We start from the raw sequence: 24,448 nt of genomic DNA, 5'->3' as shown, positions 1-24,448 counted from the left end.
CTGGGTATGAGCGGGTGGCACACAGCCAGCACCCTCTCCTGGAGCAGGGAAGGGTCACGAGATTGGGGTCAATACGGGGGTTCATGTGTGGGTACTCCTGCCTCATTACTGTGACCTCTTCTGAGCCTCGGTTTCCTCACCATGAAATGGGGGGAGGGCAACCCTGCTGACATGGCCAAGGCAGGAAACATGGCCAACCCGGTGGCTCCAGGAGAATCTGGATAGGGGGTAAAGGAGGTTAGGAGCTTCCTTGCAGGAGCTCAAGTGAGAGGCTGAAGGGGGCATCTGTGGGGCCCTGTGACAGGCAGCAGGGTGGGTGAAGTGAGAGGAGGCAGTTGAATGTCAAAGTCACAGCCAGAGACCAGGGTCTAACCCCACCCTCATCCCCCAAAGAACAGGTCATTGTTGATGTGAGGAGGCAGAGGTCAGAGGGGTCTCTACCCCCACATGGGCTGAGGTTCAGAGAGTGGGCCTTCAGGGAGGCTGTGGGATGGGCGGAATGATCTTTCTCCTCTGCTTCCTTGTCCTGAATCCCCTATCACTGGGTTTACAGATCTGTGAAAGTTGGGGTTGGGGCGGGGTGAGGTCAGAGAAGCCACAGAGGCCCAGAATGGGAATGACCTCCACAGCCACCACAGGGCTTCCACTGAGGCCCAGAGCACAGGGACCATGGCATCCTGTCCGTCCATATGGGCACAGCCGAGGCCCATGTGGCCTGCGGCCCTGGCCGGGGCTGCCCACTACTCCCACCCAGGCCTATGTGGGAGAGGACATACCCAGGCCCCTGGCTTCCTGCCCCTCCTGTCCGTGCAGGTGAACACACTGGCAGGTGACAGGTGTGCAAAAGCAGGTGCTTGAGAGCAGGGTCAGGGCCCCAAGCTCAGGGTGGGCACTGCCCCCAGCATGCTTGAGTCCCAGCCTCAGCACAGGGCTCACAGTCCCCTCTTTTTTCTCTTCCAGCCGCTGCTGGCAGCCCCTGTCCAGTGTCCGGGTCCCGAATTTTAGGAGCCACTGCTGCCTCCTTGGTCGCCTGAAACCCTCTCTCCTTCCTGCCTCCGATCATAACCCTGCAATCTGGCCCTAATCGCCGCCGGACTCTGTCATGTGAAGGCCTGGCCCACACCTGCCTTCGCAGCCCACGGAACCCTGGCAGCCCCACCAGCTCGGATGAGGGGCCAGGCCGCTGCCTCGGGCGCCCTGTGGATTTCGATTCACTGCTGCTGCTGCTGCTGCTGGGGCGCCAGCGATGTGTGACCTCGTGGCTGGATGTGGGTCCTCGGGCTGGGCTGTGCCTTGCCCCATGCTGGTGCAGGGAAAATTCTTCAGGTACGCTTGGCGGTTGCTGAGTTCCTCGCTAACGCCTCTCGCTGCTCCTGGACCCAGTGCAACCAGGACCCGCACCACCACGTGCACTACATGAAGGTGGGGAAGGCAGCCCCACCTGCAGCAGCCTGGCCTGCATCTGCATCTACCAGTTGGACTCCTTCCTGCAACCCATGCGCACCTACCTGGGCCTGGAGAGCTGTGATGAGGTGCTGAGGCTCGTGACCCCTCGGGGCCTCTGGCCTTCCTGCTGGCCAGCAAGTAGTTCCTGTCGAAGAAGGGACAGCAGCCATCCCAGGGCAGTGACCGTGGGACCCAGGTTGGGGCCCTCCCACGCCAGTGACAACTTTCCCGTAGAACACCTCACCATGGGCAGCCGCAACCCCAGCGATGTGGCTGGCGGCCCTTAGAACTGCCTCACCAGCCTGACCCAGGACCGGGGCGGGGATGCGCTTCAGGTGAGTGACCGGTACGGAGAGGCCCAGGGGGCAGCTCTGTAGGCTGAGGGCAGGGGGAGTAGGTCTCTCCCTCAGGCCTGCCCTGGCCACTTGTCTCTGAGGGCTCCCTCAGGGAAGGCAGTTGCACTGTGAGAAGAGGGTCCTGGGGTGTTTTCCTGTGGCCCCCAGGGCTCGGTGTGGTGCCGGCACAGTGGGAGGTGCTTGCTGAGTATTTAGGGAAGGATGAGTCTTGTTTCTTCCTGGATGAGGGAAGTTTTCATTTCTGGCTGTGGAAAGGTCCCTCCTCTTCCGATTGTGATGGGGCAGCATGCTGTTGTGGCTTGTGACAGGGTATGCAGGGGCCTCCTGGGACATGGGTGGGAAAAGTGAAGAGAATTGGCCTTCGGTATGTGTGGTCAGGAAATGCAGTTTGGGGGTTGCATGTGTTGTGGCCGCACAAATCCTTATCCTACTGCTAGTTACCCAGCTCCTGGTAGGTGTTCTGCTTCAGGGACGAGGGGCGGTGAAGAGGCACAAGGAAAGTCCTTTGTGTCCTGGTGCAGCCTTCCTGGTCGGGGGAGGGAGGAGGCACTAACACCCAAACACAAGAAGGAGTCAGGTGTGGGGTGTGGGGGTTCCCTGGTGTTGGGACTGCATGTCATCTGGAGTTGGGGTGACTTGGTCAGGGGGTTTTTAAGGTTCTGGAAGAGATGCGGGCAAGCCTTGTGGCCATCAGAGGGAAAGGCAGGTGTACCAGTGTGCTGGGTGGGTCCCAGCAAGGAGGGACTGGGGCACAGTCCACCTTCTTAGCAGTTAGGTTTCCTTGGTGAGAGGGGCATCTGTGCAGGAAGGCATGATCAGTGGACTCGGACTCCGGACGGCCTCCATGTCAGCAGGGTAGGTTGGGAGCCCTGCAGACACTTGGAGGGGATCCCCCATTTGCAGGAATCCCAGGATGTTTCAGGAGGCTGGAGCTTTAGCCAGGGCAGGGAGGGCAGCAGTGGCCCATCTGGGCTGAGCGTTCCTGCCAGCAGGTCATCACGGGGCTAGGTGACATGGTCCAGGGCCCTTGGCTTCTCCTGAGCCAGTGGCACTGATGGATCCCACAGAATAGCATGTGTAGAGGCACAGAATAGGCTAAGTGTGGTTAATAATAAGCTAAGAGGAAGCCGGTTATCCTGGACCTGCTTCTATTGATGGCCCCCAGGCAGAGGACCCCAGATTAGAAACGTGTTTAAGCAGCCAGTTGCCGTAGAGGATCAGGAGAGGAGGTTAGACGTGGCCCAGACGAGGGTGCACTGTGGCATCCAGGAAACATCAGAAAATCCCGATCTTGCATCCGTGTATCAGGGCCCCCAGCACTGGGGTGGGAGGCCTGAGGGCAGATCTTCGGGCTGCGCGATGCTGAGGTCACTACGTCTTGGCTGGGGCAGCTCCCTTTCTTACCCCAGGGTGTTGTGTGTGCAAGGGGTCTGTTTGCATATGTGCAGTGTATGGGGCACATGTGTGCACATCATCGGTCACACCTGCCCCCTTCCAGCATGTCAGTATGTGCGTGTGTGCATTGCGTTCTTCTGTGCGTGTGTGAGGGTGGGAGGTACTCACATCCGCAGTGCGTGAGTGTGCGTAGGCCGATTTCAGCATTTGTGACAAAGCACATATCGAGGCTGTTTGGCAGGGCTGGGGGCCTTGGGGGAAGACGGCTGGCAGGGCCTGTGGGCTGGGGCTGCCATGATGTGAAGTGGGGAGCTCAGCTGCAGGATAGGACATGGTCACCTGGCCTAGGGGCAGTTGAGACCCCCATGCGCGTGCCCGGGACTCTGAAGGCCTTGATGCTCTGAGACTTTGGGAGTAAACATCACATTGGTGGTGGTGACCGCAGCTGCGTCTGACTGTCTCCTTGTGCAGGAAGCACCACCTGTCAACCAGTTTACTCCTCCCAGCAGCCTGGGGATGGCTCAGCCACTGCGCAGGGCCTTTTGCACAGGCTGTTCCCTGGGCTGCAACACTCTTACCCACACACCCACAGGGCCCCTTCCTTCAGCTTGCTCATGCCCTGGCCATCCTGACCCCCTGACCATGCTGCTTCAAGTGGCAGCAGCCTCAGCTGCACTCTAGCCGCACCGTCTGTTTTTCTCTTCCCACAAGACATCACCTGTGAACACTGGATAAATTCTCTGTCCTTATTCTCTTTCATGCCAGCAGGGGAGGGGAGTTTGCCCTGCTGGCTGATAAAACCCGGCACACGGGAGGCCCTGGATTAATACAGAGAGGTTAAGGCATCAGCCAGGGTCACACAGCTTGTAAGGGGGAGAAAGAGGGCAGAGCCGTCTCTTGTCACCTGGTGGTCCCGCCCGGGGTGTCTCCTGCTCAGCACTCTACTGGGAGGGGGGTGTGTGTGTACACATGTGCCAAGGTGGGGTGGCATGCAGACCAGAGAGGTCCAGCAGTCATTCAGAAGACACACAGCTGAGACAGGCAGGTGCCCGGCCCCAGATCTTGCTGGCTGAGCCTGTGCCAGGGAGCTTCACCCCTCACACTGGTTAGGGGAGGCTGGGTCACGTGTCCCTCCATCCCCAGGCCAGCTGGGAGTCAGCAGGAGGCCCAGGCCAAACCATGGCCCACTTTCAGCCGTGCCCCCACCTGGCCTGTCCAGATGCCACGTGGCCACGTCAGACATCTGGCTGGCAAGTGTTTCTTGGGCCAGAGCAACTGTCCCATCTCCTCCACCTCCATCCCTGCCTGACGGCACCTGTGCAGCCACCATCCTGCTCCGCAGGCCTCGCAGCTCAGTGTCTCTCTCTCTCTCCTGATAGTCTTTTTGCATTTTCCTGTTTTGACCAGATGGGCCACGTTAGGACCCATGGGGGCCGGGGTGGGGGTTAACTGGGGATTGGGTGGGGGAATTCAGAGAGCTGTCCTGTCCCCTGTGGTCCTCGTTTGCACATCCATGCAAGAGCTGAGGAGGAACTCCCATGACCCAGGACAAGCCCTAACTTCAGAGGCCCTGGAACACACCCTGGATGGCTGGGGAACCAGCCTGGTGGGCGAGGGCAGGGCAGGAATGGACAGGGGCTGACCCACTGCCTCTGCTGCACCACCTGCTGGGCTCAGGAGAGCTCTGCCCAGAAAGCAGGAAGGCATAATATGATGAGGGCCTCTCCCAGGGCCCTCATCCTGGCCCACTGGGGCCACAGGGGCCAAGGAGGCCACAGCCTCCAGGCTGTGGCCCCAGGGTTGGAAGGAGGCTGGGAGCCCCCTTACTATGTGCCCTCTCTCCTGGGTGGCCAAGGCTGCCTGGCCGCCTTTAATTGGCTCCATTCATCCAGTAATGAGATGGAAATGTGGCTTCCAGACAGTGAGGGCATTGAGCCAGGGAATAATGGCTGCTTCCTTCTGGGCCTGGAGGGGCAGCCCACCCCCAGCCTTGCCCACTCCTCTGCTGCCCCCTCATAGCCCACCCAGCCCAGGAGCCCTGTGGCCACCCAGCAAAGGCGGTCCTGATAGCCTCCGCCCAGCACTGTGGGCCCCAGGAGTCCTTTCGAGGTCTCCTCCCATTGTGGATACATTAGTCTGAATAACATTTGTCAGGTGTCAGCTGTGAGTGGGACCCACGTTAAAGATATAACAATGATAACAGAACTAGCAGCCACCACTCGCTGAGTGTCCCTTCGTGCTGGGAGCATGGCCAAGGATCAGGGCTTGTCTGTGATGGGGGACAGCACCCTGTGTCCAGGATCCGAGGTCAGTCTTTAATGAACATCGATGCCTAGTGTGTTACCAGGGTCATGTCTAACCTGGGGGCAGTCTGTCCTCTGAGCTGGTCTCCCCCTGGTGGCCTCTCCTGATCTGACTCCTCCTCTCCCCCCCCTTCTCCCACCATATCATCACCACCTGGGTCACTGAGGTAACCAGCCCTGAAATAAAGGGTGTTTTAGCAGCTGAGTCCTAAGCTGAGTCTATCCTGAAAGACTCAGTTCTGCAGCAGTTGCCATGGGAACCAAGGGGCATCCTCTCTCTCCCACCCACTGCCAGTTTCCATGTCACTCAGGCTTCTGCTTGGGACCTGGGCTGGGCCACCAAGGTGGGATGGGCAGGACGTGCCCACCCTGACCCTGCTGTCAATTCTGTCTCCTGGACCTCAGGCCTCTGTCCCTTTGTCTCAGCGTGATGGGATGGGATGGCTGAGCAGGGGAGATCACTGAGGTGCAGAGTGCCAGGTGGGGGGCCCTGTGGTTGGTTTTGGCAGGCAGGCTTAGTCTGGGGGCCAGCGAGTGGAGCACTTGGAATCTGATCCTGGGTTTGATCCCAGCTTCTCTCCTTGTCAGCCTGGTGGATAATTTGGATTTGGTCTCTCTGCTTCTGCGAAATGGGCGTGGTCATGGGGCTGTTGATGTAAACCAAGCGAAGTGGCAGTGATGAAGGCCCCCTGTCTGGGCAGCTTCAGCTGTCATACCTTCAGAGCCGCTCACCTGCCGTGTGCCGACGGCATGGAGGCAGTCTTGGGGCTCCCCGCCTTCCGCCAGGCCCTGTTATGCTCCCCTTCTGGGCCCAGCCCCCAGGGTCCTTCCGTGACATTCCCAGTTCAGAGTGAAGTCCTATTTGTGTAGTATTCTTCAGACCATGTCTTCACCTATCTTCTGAGACTTGGGCCTCGATGCCGTCTCCAGGGAAGACCCTCCTGGCTGTCTGGAGCATGCCTCATTGAGTCTCAGTTGTGTCTGCTGTAGGTAGGGTGAACATTTGGTTCCTGGGTGGACTGAGACTCAAGGCTTCTGTATACTGAGGTGACCAGCACAGAGCAGGTGCAGGGAGCAGTCAGGACTCCTTTGTTCAGGATTCCTCCCAGAGAGCCAACCTTGAGGGGAGCAACCTTCCTTGAAGACCGGGGGGCGCAGTCCAACTTGGCCCCCTTCTCAGTCTGGGAAGCAGGGCATCACTTCATGTGAGCAGGCTCAGATCTTCCCATCTGAACAATGAGAGCAGAGAGGCCTCCCTTGTGGGATCACATAGCATAGTGCCCAGACCCAGAATGGGGCTTAGAACCAGTCTCTCGGGCCCTGATAATCAGGATCCATACAGGACTCAGCCCTGCCTGTGCCCTGTGACCTCTGGCAAGTCCTCCCTGGGCCTCTGCTGCACAGCTGGGAGCTCAGGGGTCCAGCTCGGTGGATGCCCACCCCAGTAAGGGTGGAGCCACCCCTCCTACCTGTCCCTTGTCTGGCAGAGGGACCCTGGGTTCAGGGGAGTGAAATTCATGGGAGAGTGGGCTCTGTGAGAGAAGAAGTTTCTATAAGGGCGTGGGGGGTGTGGAATTCTCAGTTGCTACATCACTCAGCAGGGAGAAGGAGCCCCGCCTTCCAAATAGGGGGAGCTATGGGTGTCCCTTCCTAGCCTGCAGTTAATTCATCAGGCCCCCTTGATGGTCAGTTCCCAGCACAGGCACGGGGACCGCTGGGAGGGGACTCTGTACCTTTCCAGCCGCCCTCCCCAGGACAGAGCACCTGGACACTGAACCTGCTGCCCATCAAAGTGGGTTCCCTGGGATCAACTCTGATCCCAGCAGCGTGCCCACACCTGTCATCTCCCACCATTTCGGGCATCAGTCTGTCCTCAGATGTGGGGTGTTAGGCCGGGGTGGGATGTACTTTACAGGCCCACCAAGTGAACCTGGCCCTTCGGCTCCAGAGCCCACCCTCTGGGGTCTGTGCAGTCCTCATTCTCACCCCAGGAGGTGGGTCTGCTCCCTGGGGCCACAGAGAAGCCAGGCTCCAAGAGGCATCGGAACCCTCTTGCCAGGCCAGGTGTGACCTGCCCTCAGGCAGCCCGGCTCCCCTGCTCCAGCCCCGGGGGAGTAGGTGGCGTGGGGCAGTGGCCCAGGTTTAGCGTGGGTCCCAGAGCTGGGCCTTGGCAGTGCCATCTCCTTGGTTCCTGGTACATGGGTGCCATGTCAGCACATGCAGGGTGCCCGGCCTGGCCTGAACCTGGCCCACAGTAGGTGCGTGGTGAGACTGTGTGCCCTTGTTGAGGTCGCTCTGACCCTGCTTTGCTGGGAGGGTGGGGGCCCCAGGGCCACCCTGAGGATAAATAGGATGGTGGCACCAGGGTCCCTCACAGAGGGAGTGATCTGGAAACCTCAAGTGTGGCCTCTGGACAGAAAGCCTGTGTAAAGCAGCCTCCTCCCGAGCCCATCAGCATAGACTGGAGTGCGGGCCCCAGATGTGAGGCCTCTCTACTCCTCACTCCTCAGTGGCTCCCCAGTGTTTAGGGGCTGTCCATTACCATGTCCTCCGTGACACTGGGGCTACTAAGGGGCTCAGGTCTTTGGGACCATGAGGTCATGACTGCTGGGGGGACAGGGCCAGAATTGATAAGACCCAGGAGAGGGCTGAAGGAGGGTGGCCGGAGGGGCCAGGAGGCCCTCAGCAGCCAGTCTGCTGGGTTTGGGGGAGTCTCAGCCTGGTGCTCAGCCAGCAGCTGTGAGAGCTTGATCACTCCTGCTGTCCCTGGAGGGCGTGGGAGAAAGAGCTCACAGGTCATGGCTGTGGGAAGAGTGGGATGAGGAGGAGACTGATGATCAGAGGAATCTGGACCGAGGACCACGGGGAGGGTGCAGCAGGGCGTGAGGACCTGTGCCCAGGAAAGAGCCCGAGCACCATCCTCAACCCCGTCACTGGGCCCCTGTTCTGTAAGGCAGTGCTGCGATGGGCGGGGGTGTCTTTTGTTCATTCATTCATTCATTCACTTTTTAGACCTAGCTGGGGCTCCAGCTCTGTTTCTAGTCCCTACACTGGGGACCTGGATGCAAAGCAGTGCAGACTCTGCCCCAGCTGCCTGTAGACAGAACTGGAAGGCACCAAGCCTCCAGGGGGAAGTTGGGTGGGGAAGGACCCCAACTTCCCTGGCATCTCTGCCCTTCCCTGCCCAGCCGGCCTCTGCGTCACACCCCATTACTAATTCAGTCGAGGCCCACACTCGTCTCCTGACCACCAGGATGCTGTGTCCTAGATCCCTGCTTGGGAGGGATCATCCTCTGAAAGAGAAGGTGGAGCCTGTGCTCTGCCAGCTGCTCCCTGTGTGGCAGCAGGGCGCACGGGAGTGCAACGGTCCTTAGTACAGGGGCGCCGAGTCCCAGGGCCACTGCATGGAAACTCGAGACTGCTTCCTGCAACAGTGCCCAGGTTAGGGCCGTGCCGAGGGACCTGTGGGTGGGCGACCTGGTGGACATGAGCCATGAGGGGGGGTCTAGACCCCTTGGGGCATGATTGTGGGACATTGCAGTGTCCCTGGGGATGCCGGGGGCAGTGGGGTGATGGTGAGGGGATGAGTGCATTTGAGGCATTTGTTTTATCCTGTATCGAGGTGAGCTTGGCTCCCACTCTCGGGGTCTCAGTTTCTTCTCATGGCTTCCTGCCCCTTCGTCCTTGTGTCTGCATCCCTGTGGCTCCTGTACCTGTACCCTCATTGTCCCCATCCCTTGTCCTCTGTGCGTGGTGGCATCCCACTGTGGATGTGAAGTGGCAGCCTGGACGTCGGGGGTGCAGATGCACTGTCACGTGGTGGTGGCACACAGCAGGGGGCACATGCCTGCTTGGGGCCCTTCTTTGTGGGAGCAGCCAGCCAGAGCCCCCAAGATGAGCACCAGCAATGCAGCACCCAGCAGTGTCCCAGTGATGGTCCTCCCACCCCATAGGTGGACTCTGGGGAGGGACATCCTGAGAGACTGGGTGGGCTTGGGGCTCAGCTCTCCTGGGAAATGACGCCTCCTTGTGAAGGTGGATTTCCTGGAGGGTCTTGGCCTTCCTGGCCCTGCTGCCAGCTCCCCACCCCTCTTCCTGTACCCACCCCCACTCATGTCCCTGGCCCCCTGGCAGAGCCCTGTGAGATCTGTGATGAGGACAGCTTTGGTGCTGTGCTCTGGAAGGAGATCCTGGCCAGAGAGGTGGCCACAATCCGGTGTCCTCACAATGCCACAGGTGAGGACTGAGGGCTGGGTGTCGTGGGGTCTCCTGTCCTTGAGATGCTGGCCCAAGGAGCTGTCAGTACAGGACATACGGTCCAGACCATGCCCAGGCAGCCCATACCCTGAAGCCAGGGCTGTACAGGTGGGTGGGGGTGGGGGCTCAGGACCACCGTGTCCTGAGAGTTCAGCAGGAGCCAGCACCTGGATGAAGCCCTTTAGTGTGATGCCCCACGGAGCCACCCATTGACACGTGGGAACCTGAGGCACAGAGAAGTTAACACAGTAGCCATGGGCTTGCAGGACCACTAAGTGGGAAGTCGGCTGTGAACGTGGTGGTCTTAATCCCCGTGCTGCCCTGTGGAATGATGGGTGTGGAAAAGGCAGAGTGGGCTCCCAGAAGGGGCTTCGTACATCAAAGTGTTGATTTCCTTTGCCCCTCTTACTTGAAGAGTGGATGCAGGTTTGGACTTGTGTTTTTGCTGTGCCACATTCAGGAAGTGACCCTCTCTGAGTCTCTGTTTTTGTTTTTTTGTAAACCAAGTGTATTGTGGGTCCCTGTCCTCCCCCTCTTGGAGACTGTGTGTTCCCAGCTGTGGTTGCCGCCCACCCCCCTGCCGTGTTTTGTTTATAGAACAATACATTTCTGGGTAGCATATTGCAAGTCCACAGAAGTAAAGTGAAGAAAGCCCATGTCGCGGGATGGTGTGACTTCTCTGGCCTTTTGTCTGCATGGATGACCATATTTTCCCTCATTTTGATTCTGCACCATGTGGCGGAGCACGTGTTCTATCCTGCCCTGTGGCTTCTGTTGGGTGACAGGGTTGTGGCAGTCCCCTAGGGTCATCGCCGCTGTGTGTGTGCACAAGTGTGCCTGGTTCCCTGGGAGTAAGTTCTGGGTCAGGGGCTGTGCCCATGTTTAAGGCAGTTGACACCTGACGTCAGTTGTCCCTGAGGCTGCCCAGGGTCTCCTTCGGGACCCCCAGGCCATCGGGTAGGGGACGCGAGGCAGGCGGCTGTCTCTGCCCTTCCCCAGGTCTTTCCCCTTTGTTCTGCTCTTTGTGGGACAGAACCTCCTTCCATGCCCAAGGTGGGCCATTCCTCAGATAAATGGACTCGGTGAAACCAAGCATTTTCTAAAGTGGGTACCAGGGACAGGATTCCCGAGGTCTGTCCACCAGTGAGCCCCGAGATTGATTCTGTGCTGTCATGGGCCTGTGTTTGTGTGTGTTTGTATGAGAAAGGGTTTCAGGTGTCTCCTGAATTTTGTGTGTGTGTGGGGACCACTGGGGTCTGAGAGCCATCAGTGATGTGACTATCATCTCAGCAGTAGTTGATCTTTTGATCCAGGACTTTGATCCATGAGTCTGCCCCTGGTCACTGATGGAGCATAGATTCCAGACTCAGACTGAACCCTGGTCCTGGCCACTGGCCACACATTGAGCCCTGACCCCGTGTCTCATCTGGAGTCCCTTGTGCGCGTTCGTGTGTAAGTATGAGTGTGTTACGTGCTTAGACGGCTGCCCCTTCTTCCAGCCATGTGCAACTGTCAGCCTTGTGACATACTCATCTTGGAAAGTCTGAGTAAGGTTTCCACCCACAGCACAAAACCCCTGCCTGTCTGACCACCAGTTGTACACACACACTTACACACACGGGCTCAACGTGTACACATGAGGTGACTTCTCCCAACAGGGCTCATGTCCCGTTCCCCCAAACACCCCTTCACCAGCCTGGCCCATGGCAGTGAGGGCCTTGGGAGCAGGGCCATTAGAAAGGGAAAGGGGGATCTTTGCAGAATTCCCAGATGTTTGGGTGGGTGAGTGGAGGACGGCCCCAGGAAGGATGGACTGGTGCTGGCATTAAGGAGGGCCAGGAGCGCATCCAGGGAGCTCAGTTCTGTGGTTCTGGTCAGACAGCTTGTTGGCTCTTTCACTCATGGCGGCTGCATGGGTTTTGCAGTTTCCATTTTAAAAATGAATAACCCAGAGTTACATAGAGCACAGAAATGAGAGCTGGCAAGATCCTTTGAAATCACCTACTGTGCCATCACTTGAAAATGGTGGAGGTGAGGCCCAGCGTAGGGACGTCGTACAGGCCAGGCCTGGGGCAGACACCGTCCACGGTGCTCATCCTGCTATGCTGGTGTTTCAGGAGGTGTTCTGTCTGACGCTAATCCCATGTGGGCTCCAGGAAGGACAGAGTTCCATACCCACCGTGTCCTGTTCTCCTGGGTCAATGTGCACAGCAACTATAACTCTGGGAAGTCCTTTAAGTGCCTTGTGTCCCATTGGGTCGGGGTTTCCCTAATTAGTGGCACTTGGCACCCTTACTGAGCTGGCAGAGCAGACACTGGGACTGGCTGGTGGAGGGTGTGACCTTCCCGCATAGTCTGTTGGGACCTTTCTCAAAACCTGACCCCACTGCAAGCACCTGTAGAAACTCCTGGCTCAGGAGACTGGGGCACCAAATGCCATTGACAGGCCCAGGGTGGCCGCATGGGTCATGCCAGTCTGTGCTCTCTCCGTGCCTGGGAAGACCTCGGCCCTGTCTTATGGAGCTGTTCTGGGATGCTCAGGACCCAGGCCCAGCCCCCTCCCTGGTGTCCTCACCCAAGTGCATGTCCTGGTCCCTTTAACAGCCTTGCCCCATCCCTGTCCCTTGTTTCCTTGGAGAGTGCAGTTAGGGGCAGGCCAAGGAGGACAAGTGGAAGGGTGTCCAGCTCACTGTCAGAGGCGGCCAGTTCCCAGCCCGATTTCTCCCGTGCTGGCTAAAGGGCACTGTTGGCTGCTGCTGGGCCAGTGGTGGCCCTGGTGTGTACAGGGCTGGGGCGGGGTCCTGTGTGGTGGGACCAGCACAGACATGTGCATGAAGGTCGGGATACACTGGTTTGGCAGGGGCAGGTGGCATCTGGGTGTGGGGAGCTTTCCCGGGTGGAGTTCAGGGCACAGGAGTCTCCTGTGGGGCTGCGTCTGGTCCCTGTGTTTTCCGACCCTGTGGGCCCCCTGTCAGTCGTGGGGGCGTGCAGTCCTATCAGTGGGGTGTTCACAAGTGACTTGAGTGTTGGGTTGGCCTCACAGTCAGCGTAGGCAGTGAGTGTGAACAGCCCCTGAGCTCACGGGATCTGCTTGTCAGGCTGGGGAACAGCACAGGGCAGCTCTGGGAGGATGCCTGCCCTGTTGTTGGGTGTGCAGGGCAGTTGTGGGGTGCTCGCCATGGTGGTGGTGGTGGCAGTGGTTTCAGTGATAGCCGTGAGGGTGGAGGCTGTGGTGACAGTTAAGGTGGTGTTGGGGGTCATCTCAACAGTTTGGGGGAAATTGTTACAGAGTCCAAACTCGCTCTGCTCGCCACATGACAGGCCAGTGAATCGGGAGACGAGGTGTTGGGGCAAGGAATAGTGACTTTATTTGGAAACCCAGCCGACTGAGAGGATGGCAGAACAATGTCTTGGAGAACCATCCTACTCCAGTCAGAATACAGGCTCCTTTAATATAAAAAAAAAAAAAAAGAGAGAGCGAGAGGGCGAGCGGGTGGGGTTCGTTGTTGCAAACTTCTTGCTGTGGGATTGCTTTGTTCTGCAGCCGTCCATGTGGGTCAGGCCTTGGTGTTCCTTTAAACCTCCAACAAAAGAAAGATTATTCTCTATTTTGCAACTTGCTATCTCTACATCAGTGCAGAAGTGCTGACATCCTTAAAGGTCAGAGCTCTAAGAATAGGCTCTCCTGTCTATTTCAGGCTAAAGACAACATTGTTTCCCAAAAGGTGAATAACAAACAAGGCTAAGCCTGGAAAACAATGCACAGTGGTTAAAACTGAAGGAGTAGCCCGGATTTGGAGTAAGATTTGTTCTCCTCTGTTACAATATGAAGCCCCCCTCCTCATGGGAACCAGGACACACCCTGGGCCGTTAATGAGGCGGAGTAGGTGAGGGGGCTGGGTGGGAGGGCAGAGGGGAGAGCTCATGGGGCCACGCAGCCTGGGAAGGTGTCTTGGAGGAGACAGAGCTGAACTGGCATGGGTGGGGAGGTTTGGGATCTACTGGCACCTGTGAAGGTGCCCAGCACCCAGCACGGAGCCTGACCAGGAAGGCCAGGGATGCACTTGCTGAGTGATCTATCAGCTTGAGGTCGAGCTGCACCAGTGGTTGGAGCGAGAGGGAGTGTGGGTGTCGAGGCCCCACAGCTGGCACGAGTAGGAGGCAGGCCTGACAGAGGTGGGCCAGACGTGCACCAGGTGAAGGTCTGAGTGAGGGTAAAGGGCCAGGCAGGGGTGTAATCCATTCAGCTGGGCATAGTCAGCAGGTGCCCTGGTGTTGTCGGGACCCTGGCTCCCCCAGTGCAGCCCACTTGTTTGCAGGGCTGGGGAGCTGAGGTGCCCCACTTCTGCAGGGGCCCTGTTCTACCTGGAAGGCTGCCTTGGGCCTCTGTGGCCCTGTCCAAGTGGGTGGGGTGGGTCAGGTGAAGAGTCACCACACCCCCAGGATGGCCAGGTTTCCAGCCTTGGGGCAGCCCTGCGGCTGGAAGCTCTGACTCAGAGCATGGCAGGCACCAGGTGGGAGCCAGGAGATTGGCATCCTGGGCTACATGAGAAGCCTTGCCCTGATCACCGACCCATGGATGCTAAGTGAGCCTTAGAGATTGTCAGTGCCTGGAGAGCCTGCCCCCATGGGCAGGGACACAGGCCTGAGGGTGCATGGCTCTCACCCATCAGCTCACTCAGAAAGACCGAAGTCAGGCAGGTCTCCACCCCCTGGGTCCCCTCGGGTCACAAGCATAGCCCCCAGTTCCTCAACAAGAGAGGACATGGTACTGATCTGGGGAGGCAGACGTGGGCCTGCCCAGGGAGGGGGGTTCTCACAGGCTAGTGGTCAGAGGGGAGCTGGGCACAGAGTGGGAGATTGAGGAGGCTTCCAGGAGATGGCAAGGCCTCGGGAGAGCCCTGAAGGATGAATTTGATTCAGCCAGGGGACAGGAGGGGATGTACCAGAGGGAACAGCCAAGATCAAGGCCTGGAAACAGGAGAGGGCCCCTGTGTTCTGAGTCCCGAGCGACTCCATCCCAGCTGTCGTGTATGGGGGCAGGGCTGCCTGAGCTGCCGGGGGGACCTGAGAGCCCTGATGAGCTCCAGCTACTGCGGGAGGTGGCCTCGAGGCAGGAAGCCCCAGCACAGCAGCTGGGTAGGAGCTGTTGAAGGAGCCAGGTACAGTGCTTAGGAACTCCCAGCTTCTCCAGGTGGGTTCCCTGAAGGAGGCAACCCAGCTCAAGCCTTAGTCTGTGGGTCGGAAGTCGATAGGCAGAGGTGGGTAGTTGGCACTGTGGACATATGAAGCGCGATTTAGCGGGCCTTGTACCTGGCATGGGTGGTTTCGGGAGCTCAAAGGCCCAGCTGAGGAGTTTTGAGGGACTCCTAGAAGCCCCTACCTACAAGGACACGTTGCCCACTCCCTGTTCCTTCACTGGGGCTAGCTGGCCCACTTTGGCTTCCTTATGCTGTGTAGGAGGACAGATAGAGTCCTTCCCACTCCAGTGTGAATTAGCCCACGAAACCCTAGGGGACCCTGATGCACACAGTCCTAAAATAACCCCTGCTTTGAGGGCCTGCAGGAGCCATCCTGAATGCCGGGAAGGCCCAGGCTCAGTGGGCAGGCAGGTAGGCTGCACTCTGCACGCACAGTGTGTGTTACTGTCCCCTGATCTCCCATGAGCATGCCGGGCCCTGTGCTGAGCCCTGTATCCCTGTTGTGTCCCTGAACAGCACGCGGGGCCATGATGTGTGCTTACTTCCCAGGGGAGGCACTTTGGCCCTGAGTGGCCAGCCTTCGCCTTTGCTGTCCAGTTCCCCATCCTGGGGCTGGGCTGGACCAGCAGAGAGCTCTGCAGGGAGCAGGACGGCAATGGAGCCGCAGGCTGAGCCTCCTCCTAGGCTCTGACACACCAGGGCCCCAGGGGAGGTCCCCTAGGGGGCGTTCTGAGCTGGGTGGGGGCCAGGCTACTCCCCTCTGGCAGCTGGTGACAGGAACCAGGCTGTCTTCTCTGAGCGACCTCACCTGGGACCCAGGGTAAGGCTGTGGCCGTGCACAGGGGCTGAAGTTGGAAGGAGGCAGGTCTCTGAGGGCGGGATTGCAGGGAGCTTGGGTTCCCCGTGTGAGTGTGGCTGGATGGGTGTACTTGAGGGGGAAAGTTGGGAGAGTCAGGGAAGGTGGGCCAGTCCCTGGGGCCTGTGGGGTCCCTGAGAGCAGCATGACCTTTGCTGTGAATGAGGAGGGAGCTGCAGGAAAGTTTTGAGAGAGCATGTGTCCTGACATATTTCCAATGATGGCAGTGAAGTGGGGACAGGCAGAGGCAGGCAGGGCGGAGGCCGGCTGTGGGTCCCACCAGGGTGGTGACCACAGATTGGAAAACAGCAGTGAGAGTCGTGGTGAATTTTGACGGGACGGCTGGTTGCTGATAGGTCTATGGGTATGAGAGGGAGGACGAAGGGAGGGGTCCTGGAGGTTGCCACTAGGTTGCAGGGACAGAAAGGGGCCATGCTGCCTGGCTGCGGGGCCTCACTTGTCCCCCCATAGCAAGTGTTGGCTGGGCAGTCTGCCCCTACTGGGGTTCAGGCAATGGGCTGGGCAAGCCAGATCCCGGTCCCCCACCCCCACCGGAGGATGCCAGCAGGAACATAAGGCCATCACGTGGTGGGAGAACTGGGCAGAGGTGGGAAGACCCACTGGTGGTATGCAGCTGGCGGGTGTGCAGGCCTCAGACAGCTAGCAGAGGGACAGCTTACCATGGCAGTGACTGGCTTAGCACGCTTTCAAAGACAACTTGGCATGCGGGGATGTAGGATCGGGAGGCCGGCTGTCCAGGGAGGCAGTGGATGGATGGGCATGGCATGGGGGTGGAAGAAGATTGCTTGCTGCATTCAGGACCGACCAAGGGATCCGAGGGCTGGGGAGCAACTCGGGTCTCAGCCGAGGGTCAGGCCCTGGGGTGCTGACTGAGGGCAGAAGAAGAGCTCAGAAGTGGAGCAAAAGGGACAGGTGGTTGCCCCTGAGATTTCGTGACATGGGGGTTTTTGTGACATGGGGGGTTTTGTGACATGGGGGGTTTTGTGACATGGGGGCTTTGGCCAGAGGAGGGTTGGAGGAGCCTATGTGAGGAACTGGTGGCCTGCAGACGGGTGGGCAGTGGCTGGGCCTCCCTGGAAACTTTGGTCTGATGGGAAAAGCAGTCTCTTGTCTGGGAGCTCTGATTTGAGGGGTCCGAGGTCCCCTGCAACCTCCCCTCAGGTCATGCAGGGAGGGGCCCCTGCCCATTTCCTTCTGTCACCCTGGACCTGGGGGGTAGGGAAGAGCAGATGTCACTGACGTAGATTCCTCAGGTCTGAGCCCAGGAGTGGGGGCCTGGATCCATGACCCAAGTATCGCGAGTTTCTGAAGTTCAGACAAGAGGTAGTAAAAGGTCTCCCGCATGCGCGAGCAGTCACTGTGTGCTCGAGGAAGGAAGGAGCTACTTGTGTTACAGCAATGGTAACAGGTGTCCCCTGCAGCAGGAAGGATTGCAGTCATACATGGGGAAGAACTTCCAGATGTTGTGTGTATAAGAGGATGTGTCCTAGAGGCCTAACTTAAAGAAGGAGGGCTGAGGGACCCCTGACCTTTGCCCCATCAGGGTATGCCTAAAAATACAAGTGATGGTCCTCCGGTCAGAGACCGCAACCCACATGCCCTGCTCGTGGTGGGATGCCAGTCCTTGGCTGATGCCCAGGGAAGCCTGGAAGGCTCTGCAAATGGCCTGGGAAACCTCCATTGATGGGGCTCTGCCCTGGTGTGGAATTGTCCTTAGGGAGGCCCCCCTCCACCTTGTCTGGGGGTTAGACCATCCTTGAGGGTCCCTTTCAGGTCTGTGTTTCGCAGTCCTGATTTTACAGCTCAGATGTTGTAGGCTTTGGTGGGGTGGAGGGAAAGTGAGTTGGTGAGATAGATAAAAACTGGAATTCCTACTCTCATACTGTTTTGCTGTGTGGTGCCTGCAATTCTATCACCTCTCAGCCTCAGTTTCTATATCTGCACAGCTGAGCTGTGGATTATTTCCAAGATTAAATGACAGAATGCACAGAAAGGTGTTGATATTGAGATGGGGGAGGGGGCAAGGAGAAGCTTCCTGTCCATGTGCTGGAGGTCAGGAGTCCGTGCATGTTCACCTGATTCCAGTTGCCAGGGCCTGCGGACCCAGGCGACACTGGATACGGGTGAGTCCTTCGCTGGGGGGACTGTTGCCATCCTGTAGGTTCTGACTGAGCCCAGCAGCTGCCCGCCTCCTGGGCTGCTAGCCCTAGCTGCTGGTTCTCTGGACCAGGGGCGGAGGCCTCCTGGTGCCCTCTGTGGCTTGAGGCTGCAGGGGGTAGATCCTGCCTGAACCCCTCAGCAGAGTGGGCAGAGCTTCTTGTCCTCCCCTCCTCTGCGAGCCTGATGAGCTAATTAGTCCTCAGAGCAGGAGCCCTGGGGGGCAGCCAGTAGCCTGGGCTCATGTACTCCCGGGAGGTGGCCGGCAGCGGACAGCCTGGTGCCCTGCAGACCTGCCAGTGCTGTCTGGGAACCTGCTAGGCTGCAGGCCCCAGCCAGCCCCAGCCAGCCTGGCTCCCCTCCCCACAGGCCTCAGGGTGCTGTCCCCTCATGACCCTCCCAACAGCCTTCAGATGACAGAAAAGATGGGTTCTGGGTCCCTCCCTCCACAGGAGGAGGAAGGTGAGACAGTGTCCAGATCTGGACCGTGAGAAGTTGAGCTGCGATTTGACCCCATAGTCGGCCAGCTGCAGACTCCTGCTCTGGGGACGAGGAGGATGGTGGCCACCGGGCCGGTCTGCTGGGCTCTAGGCTGCTGGTTGGTGACTTGGCCCAGCTGCTGGCCCCCGGAGGGTAGGACCCCCGGTCAGGACCAGTCTCCAGAGCAGGCCTGCTGAGCGTGGGGACGCAGACGCCACCACGGCCTCAGCAGCCTGTGCCCTGAGGCCGCCCTGGGCACCAGGGTCTCCGGATGGTCAAGGAGGTGCTTGTCGTGGTGGGATGCCAGGGGCCCTGTGCCGTGAGTTGGCAAAGCCCTGGTCCCCCAGAGTCTCTAAGCAGCTGGTCCTGGGAGGGCCTGCTCTCAAGGTACCAGGGCTGCTGGCTGCGGGACCACGGGAGACAGCGTTGTAGACCCAGCCCCTCAGACGGCAGGGAGGGCCACAGCTCCTAGGGGACCAGATCCTGTGGGGGACAACAGTCCAAGGGGACTCCCATTTGTGGGGACCACAGCCCACAGGGGGAACAGTGGCTTCCTGCAAGCAGGATGGAAACCTGGGGCATCCACCCCGAGCCTCGGAAGTGGTCAACAGGTGCAAGTGCAAGGTCACTTCTGTTCTGCCGTGGTGCCGGGCCGGGAGCGCTCCTTGCTGGGGTTGGCCATACAAACGTGGAAACGAGTGAGAGTGGAGGGCGGGGAGGACAGCAGCTTCTCCCTTGCTGGGTGGGGCCTAGTGTTGTCTAGGTTGTGCCTTAGTGTAGGTGGGGAAGGGGCCCCTATGAGTGAGCATCACCCTCACCCCCACCTGCTCCCTCATGGCCGCCAATGCCTAGGATGATGTCAGCCTCGTGCAGGCACTGGCCTCCCTAAGGACTCAGAGATGAATGTCCCCCAAGCAGGGGATGGACTATTGCTTGATTGCAGGGAACTAGGTCAAATGTGGCAGCAATGTGGGCAGTAGAGGTGTGTCCCAGGAGAGGAGGTGCCAGCCGTGTGCGATCTGCTGCTAAGCCTCTCCTGACACATAACCTTTGCCATTGCATTCCCGGGTCCTGTCCCGCCACCTGCAGGTAACCCCTCTGTGAGGACCTGCCCTGCGGCCCTCTGCCCAGCGTCCGTCAGCCCCAGGTTACGTGGTTTGGAAATGTGTGTTACTAACTCACTTGTCCTTGTCCTAGTGGCCTCCATGAAGGATCCCGGGGACCATTTGTTGGGTGGGTGGGCTAGCAGCATTTCGGGCAGCAGACCAGGCTCAGGGTGCTGTGGTTGTGTGAAAGGTAACGGGGCTGGGAGTCGGAACTGTTGTATCAAACTGGTAAGGTAGGGGGTCGGCAGGGATTGAAGGGCCTCAGAGAGCGAGGGCAGCAGACCTCGGAGTCTGCACGTCCTCTGCTCCCGCTTCCACCGAACTCACCCCCTGCCCACGTTGCTGACCCTCCACCACTGTGGGGGCCAATCCTGCCTGATCACGGGACACCTTCTGGGGGCACCCAGTCCCCTGCCCCATCTTCCTCTGGTGTCTCCTGGGCTGGGCGCCATAAGCCTGGGGATCCCCATGGCCCCACCGCTGAGTCTATTTAGGGACTGTCGACTAAAGTAAAACCACACATGAGAGTTGTGGGGTAAGTTTTATTGGGGGTTAAATGAGGACTATAGCCTGGGAGACAGCATCCCAGAAAGCTGTGAGAAGCTGTTCTGAGGAGGCAGGGGAGAGCAGGCTGTTACATGTGGTTTCAGTGAAGAGGGGGTTGTGTGTGCAGTCAAGCACACACCTAGGCAGAGGCTAGTTCCTCGTCAGGGGGAGTAGTTGTCACTATTGATGAATTTAGTGTTTTCTAGGTTGGAGGAGACACAAGAATTTAGGCTCATAAAATCTCATGAAAACATCTAACTATCTGAAGGGCTGTTCCACCAGTGTTCTTAGAGCACAGAGCGCCTCATTCCTGACCTCCATCCTGGACTCCTTTCAGGGTGTGTTGGAGGTCGGAGGCTGCAGTGGCTCACAGTTGAATCCAAGCAGAGTTAAATGGCAGTTGGCAGCGTGATCCAGTCCCTGTAGAGGCAGATGGCAAGTGCCAGTCTAGTTAGCAGGATGCTCTGTCCAGCAGCAAGCCTGGGGCTCTCCCTCCCAAATCCCCTCAGAACTTGGCCCCCTTGCCCTTCCCCAGTCTCCCCAAGGCAGCCAGGTGTGCAGGCAGGTGAGGCCTCAGCTCCTCTCAAGAGCTCACAGGTGCCCTTCCGGCAGAGGAAACCTGTGAAGCCCTCAGAGTCCGCTTCCAGTGTCTGTGCCTCCAACACAGCCAACATTGGGGGTACTTGGCCTCGGGATCCATACCTTCCCTGTCCTCATTGCAGTGACAAACCTTGTCCTGATGGCTGCAGGGATGGTCTATCACTCGTCAAATGTCTGTCTGTGTCCCCAAGTCCCCAGGCTCTGCCCTCTCCCTGCTTGAACCCCGAGTTAGACTCCTTTGTTCCCCAGACTGAACCCAGCCGCCCCCCACCCCCCACAGGCCCTCCCCCTGCCCAGGGGCGGGTCCACCTGCAGTTACACTGCTCCCAGCTGAGCTGAGTGGCTTTGGTTTAAGCAATGAGCAGGCAAGGGAACAGCAGGTGTGGAGGTGGCAGCACCAGGGTTGGTGGTGAGCACCCTGGTTGCTGATCCCCCCCCCGGAAGGCTGACCTCATGGCCGGGCTGGATCAGGCTGGTGCCGACACCTCCCACCACCCCCCTACTAGTCTCATTCCTTTACGTTTTGGAAAAACTCCCAGTGTTACAAAGTAGTTTCTTTTTCCATTTTAGGGAATTTGATCTCTCTTTTGACAGTTTTGTTAGGGAATTTGATCTCTCTTTTGACAGTTTTGTTTGCTAGTGTTTCTTTCACGTGACAAAGGAATGGTTTTGTTCTTTGGAAAGGCTAAGGCAACCGAATGAATACTGACATGTAGGTCTAGGGCTGAAGAGAAATCAGTTTCTTCCTACCACCAATTATGCTGCGGGCATGAAAAGCGCAAAAGTGGAAAACAGTCACCATTCAATACAGATCTTTAGAGTACTTAGTGGCTCATTTGGCCAGAATAGAAGGAGTTACGGAGAAATAGGAAAGACAATGCCTAATGTTTTCTGGAAAAAGATGGCTTTTTGTACAACTACATACTCTATCCCCCAAGTTCTTACATGTTGCTTTTATGGAATAAAAAGTTGAGTGTGTAAGTATATATATGTATATTTATGTATAATATATATTTTATAATATGTGAATATATTATTGAATGTGTATATTGAGTGGAATATATATATACACACATATATATATACCATTGAGTATATCACAGTAATTAATGACCATGGAGAAAATTAGTTTTCTCAAATAAAGATATCGTATGAATAGCTTTCTTTTTGGAATACAATTTTCAGAATGTTTAACTGTAATTACACCACTGAGTGCAGGTTGACGGATAATTACACAGATCTTAGGAGCAGTGATCAAGACTAGTATCAGAAAGTCTAATTGCATTACATTCATTCTAGATTAGACAGTTTGGTCGTTGTACAGTTTATCAGTTTGTAGCATGTTTCATAAAAGTAGTAAATTGACTTTTCCAAGGATGTATTGTGCTTGAGTGTCCTGAGAGTGAAAGGAACATTTATTAACTATGTTCCCATGGCAAGAATATCCTGTAGGAGTTGCATTGGACAAAGTAGTTGAATTTCAGCTTTTCTTTATTGTGATTTCTATCTCCTTTTCAGATTTGAGGGACTTTTGCATGTCTTTCTTGGCTCAACAACTGACAGGTGCATTGTCCAGCCATGGTTTTTATCCCTTTCATTATGGAATTGTTGCTATTTAATAGAAATTTCACACATGCATACAATTCTTCACAAATACATCACACCAATACCTGATTTTTTACATGATGAATAGAAATAGTACTTCCCAGGACTTGTGAATAGTAAACACTGGGACGTGCTCTCTAACAAACTTAGTCAGACTGATGTCTTACTGAGGCCCACTGAAATTCCGTGTGTGCTGTGTTCTGCCTCTTTAGTTTTAAAATTTGCAGTCATTCCCAATGTGTGAAAAGTTTCTACTCTCAGAAAAGTGCACATGTTCATTCATTTTTAGGGGTAGACATTTAGCCAGCCACTAAAAGTAAGATAAAACTAATGCAAAAATACAATCATTCACCACAGGAGTTTGGATTTGTTGAATGATATGTAAACATACTGGCATAATTCCTGCCGGCAAAGCACCATAGAAGGCGACTTGTAACAGGGTGACATGCTCGTGCATTATCAGAGAACAGCTACTTTGAGCTGAAATGGTCAGGGGCAGCTGTGTGACATTTCTGGGAGAGTAGAACCCAGATGGCCACCTAGTTTGTGGGCATGTAGAGACCACGGGGAGTTAAGGAATATACTTAGCAACATGAATGTATCTTGTTAAGGAAAGTGAAGAGTTTGACGTAGCTAAAGTAAAGGAGCTACACAGGGAAACAGTGACATCTGATGACCAGGGCAGATTGCATTGTGGAGGCTCTTAAAAAAGAAAGTTTTCTGAAAACCAAATCTAAAGATCCATTGAAACTCATTGAAGGTTTTTGAGTAGGTGAGTGGAACAGCAAAATTATGACTTAAGATAAATTGAGAGCACTGCTTACTAATATGTCTTCCCAGGATCATTCATGAACAGAGTTACACCAAAAGGCTCTCCCAGGTCAGATAAATGGGGAACATACTGGGTGTCCGTACTGTGGGTCTTCTCTAAGACATTAATATGTTAATGGGCATTTTGATGTCCTAAAGGAAAAGACAGCATTTCCCAAACCTATTTGACCGTGGAACACTGTCTAGGAAAACAATGCGGGGACCACATTTCCCATATACTTGTGCCAGTCTGTCTACGAACTGATTTATGTAAGATGGGGACTGGTCTATAATTTTAAATAACTCACTTGATTTACAGCTTAATTCTTTGTTCCCAAATTGGTAGCCATGCAAGGTCTCTCCATTTTCTCCATGAGTGTGTCAGTTGTTTTGAGTCTTCTACTGCCAAGGAGTTAGGAGGTGGTGGAATGTGGAATGACGCTTCCCTGGCCCTCTGTGTCATCTGTGTACACTGGGCCCCTGCTGAGCTGTCCCAGTGGCTGTCTGGTCCTGGGGAGCCGGCCTGCACAGCTGTTGCTGGGACATGTGTCATCACGTCTAGTGACTTTCTTCCTTCCCTACTATTCTCAGATGGATGGAATCATTTCACTGATCAGTTCCATGTTGAGGTGCAAGAAGTTCTGTGTGACTCTACCAGGCTCTGTCCTAGAGATGCGATTTAGCTGTTCTGTGAGGGCTTCCTGATTCCTCTTGGTTTCTATTCAGGAAATGGTGCACATGTCCTATACACCTCATTGTTTTGGGCTTTCCCCATGATATGCCCACCTAAATCTTCATGTCATGAATTGCTTTTGTTTCCTACAAAACTGAATGTTTAAAACTCACAGGCAAACAGCTGTGTTATTCCTTATATTCTTGTGTAACTTCTGTTCTCTGAGGAAATGATGTGTCTCTTAAGACAGCTTAAGACAGGGAGAAAGATAGAGGCAAGAAATATGTAGGGGGGGGACTTAATGATTATTTCATATATACTCCCTACCAAACTTAATACCCTATGGAAAATGCTGGTCTAAAGAATGGAGGGTTAACAAACTCATGAAGAAGAGTAGGTGTGTGATAGGAATGCTGTCTCGGGTTTTGAGTATCGTGTGTGGTCGATGAGTCACAGCCCTCAGTAAGTGATGAGTAACTCATTGTGTTTGTGGTCCTTCGTGCAGTCCTGCCCTACATGGACTCATGAAAAGCGTCTCGCTGTTGGGAAGTCTTCCTCCACCGTATAAAGAAGGCCGGGCTAGCTTGCTGAAGAGATGGGGATCCACCTCGAGCCAGCACCAAGCAGCAGACACGT

General features: G+C 56.4%; 1 pseudogene; it reads left to right on the top strand.

Moving 5' to 3' along the window:
- Positions 1-1,029: 1,029 nt before the first annotated feature.
- Positions 1,030-24,448, top strand: part of LOC141574911 (connector enhancer of kinase suppressor of ras 1-like) — a 95,725-nt pseudogene continuing 72,306 nt past the window's right edge.

Source organism: Camelus bactrianus, chromosome 24 (assembly GCF_048773025.1).
Source record: "Camelus bactrianus isolate YW-2024 breed Bactrian camel chromosome 24, ASM4877302v1, whole genome shotgun sequence".
NCBI lineage: Eukaryota > Metazoa > Chordata > Mammalia > Artiodactyla > Camelidae > Camelus > Camelus bactrianus.
Note: the sequence above shows the minus strand (reverse complement) of the source record. Positions and strands in the feature narration are given on the sequence as shown.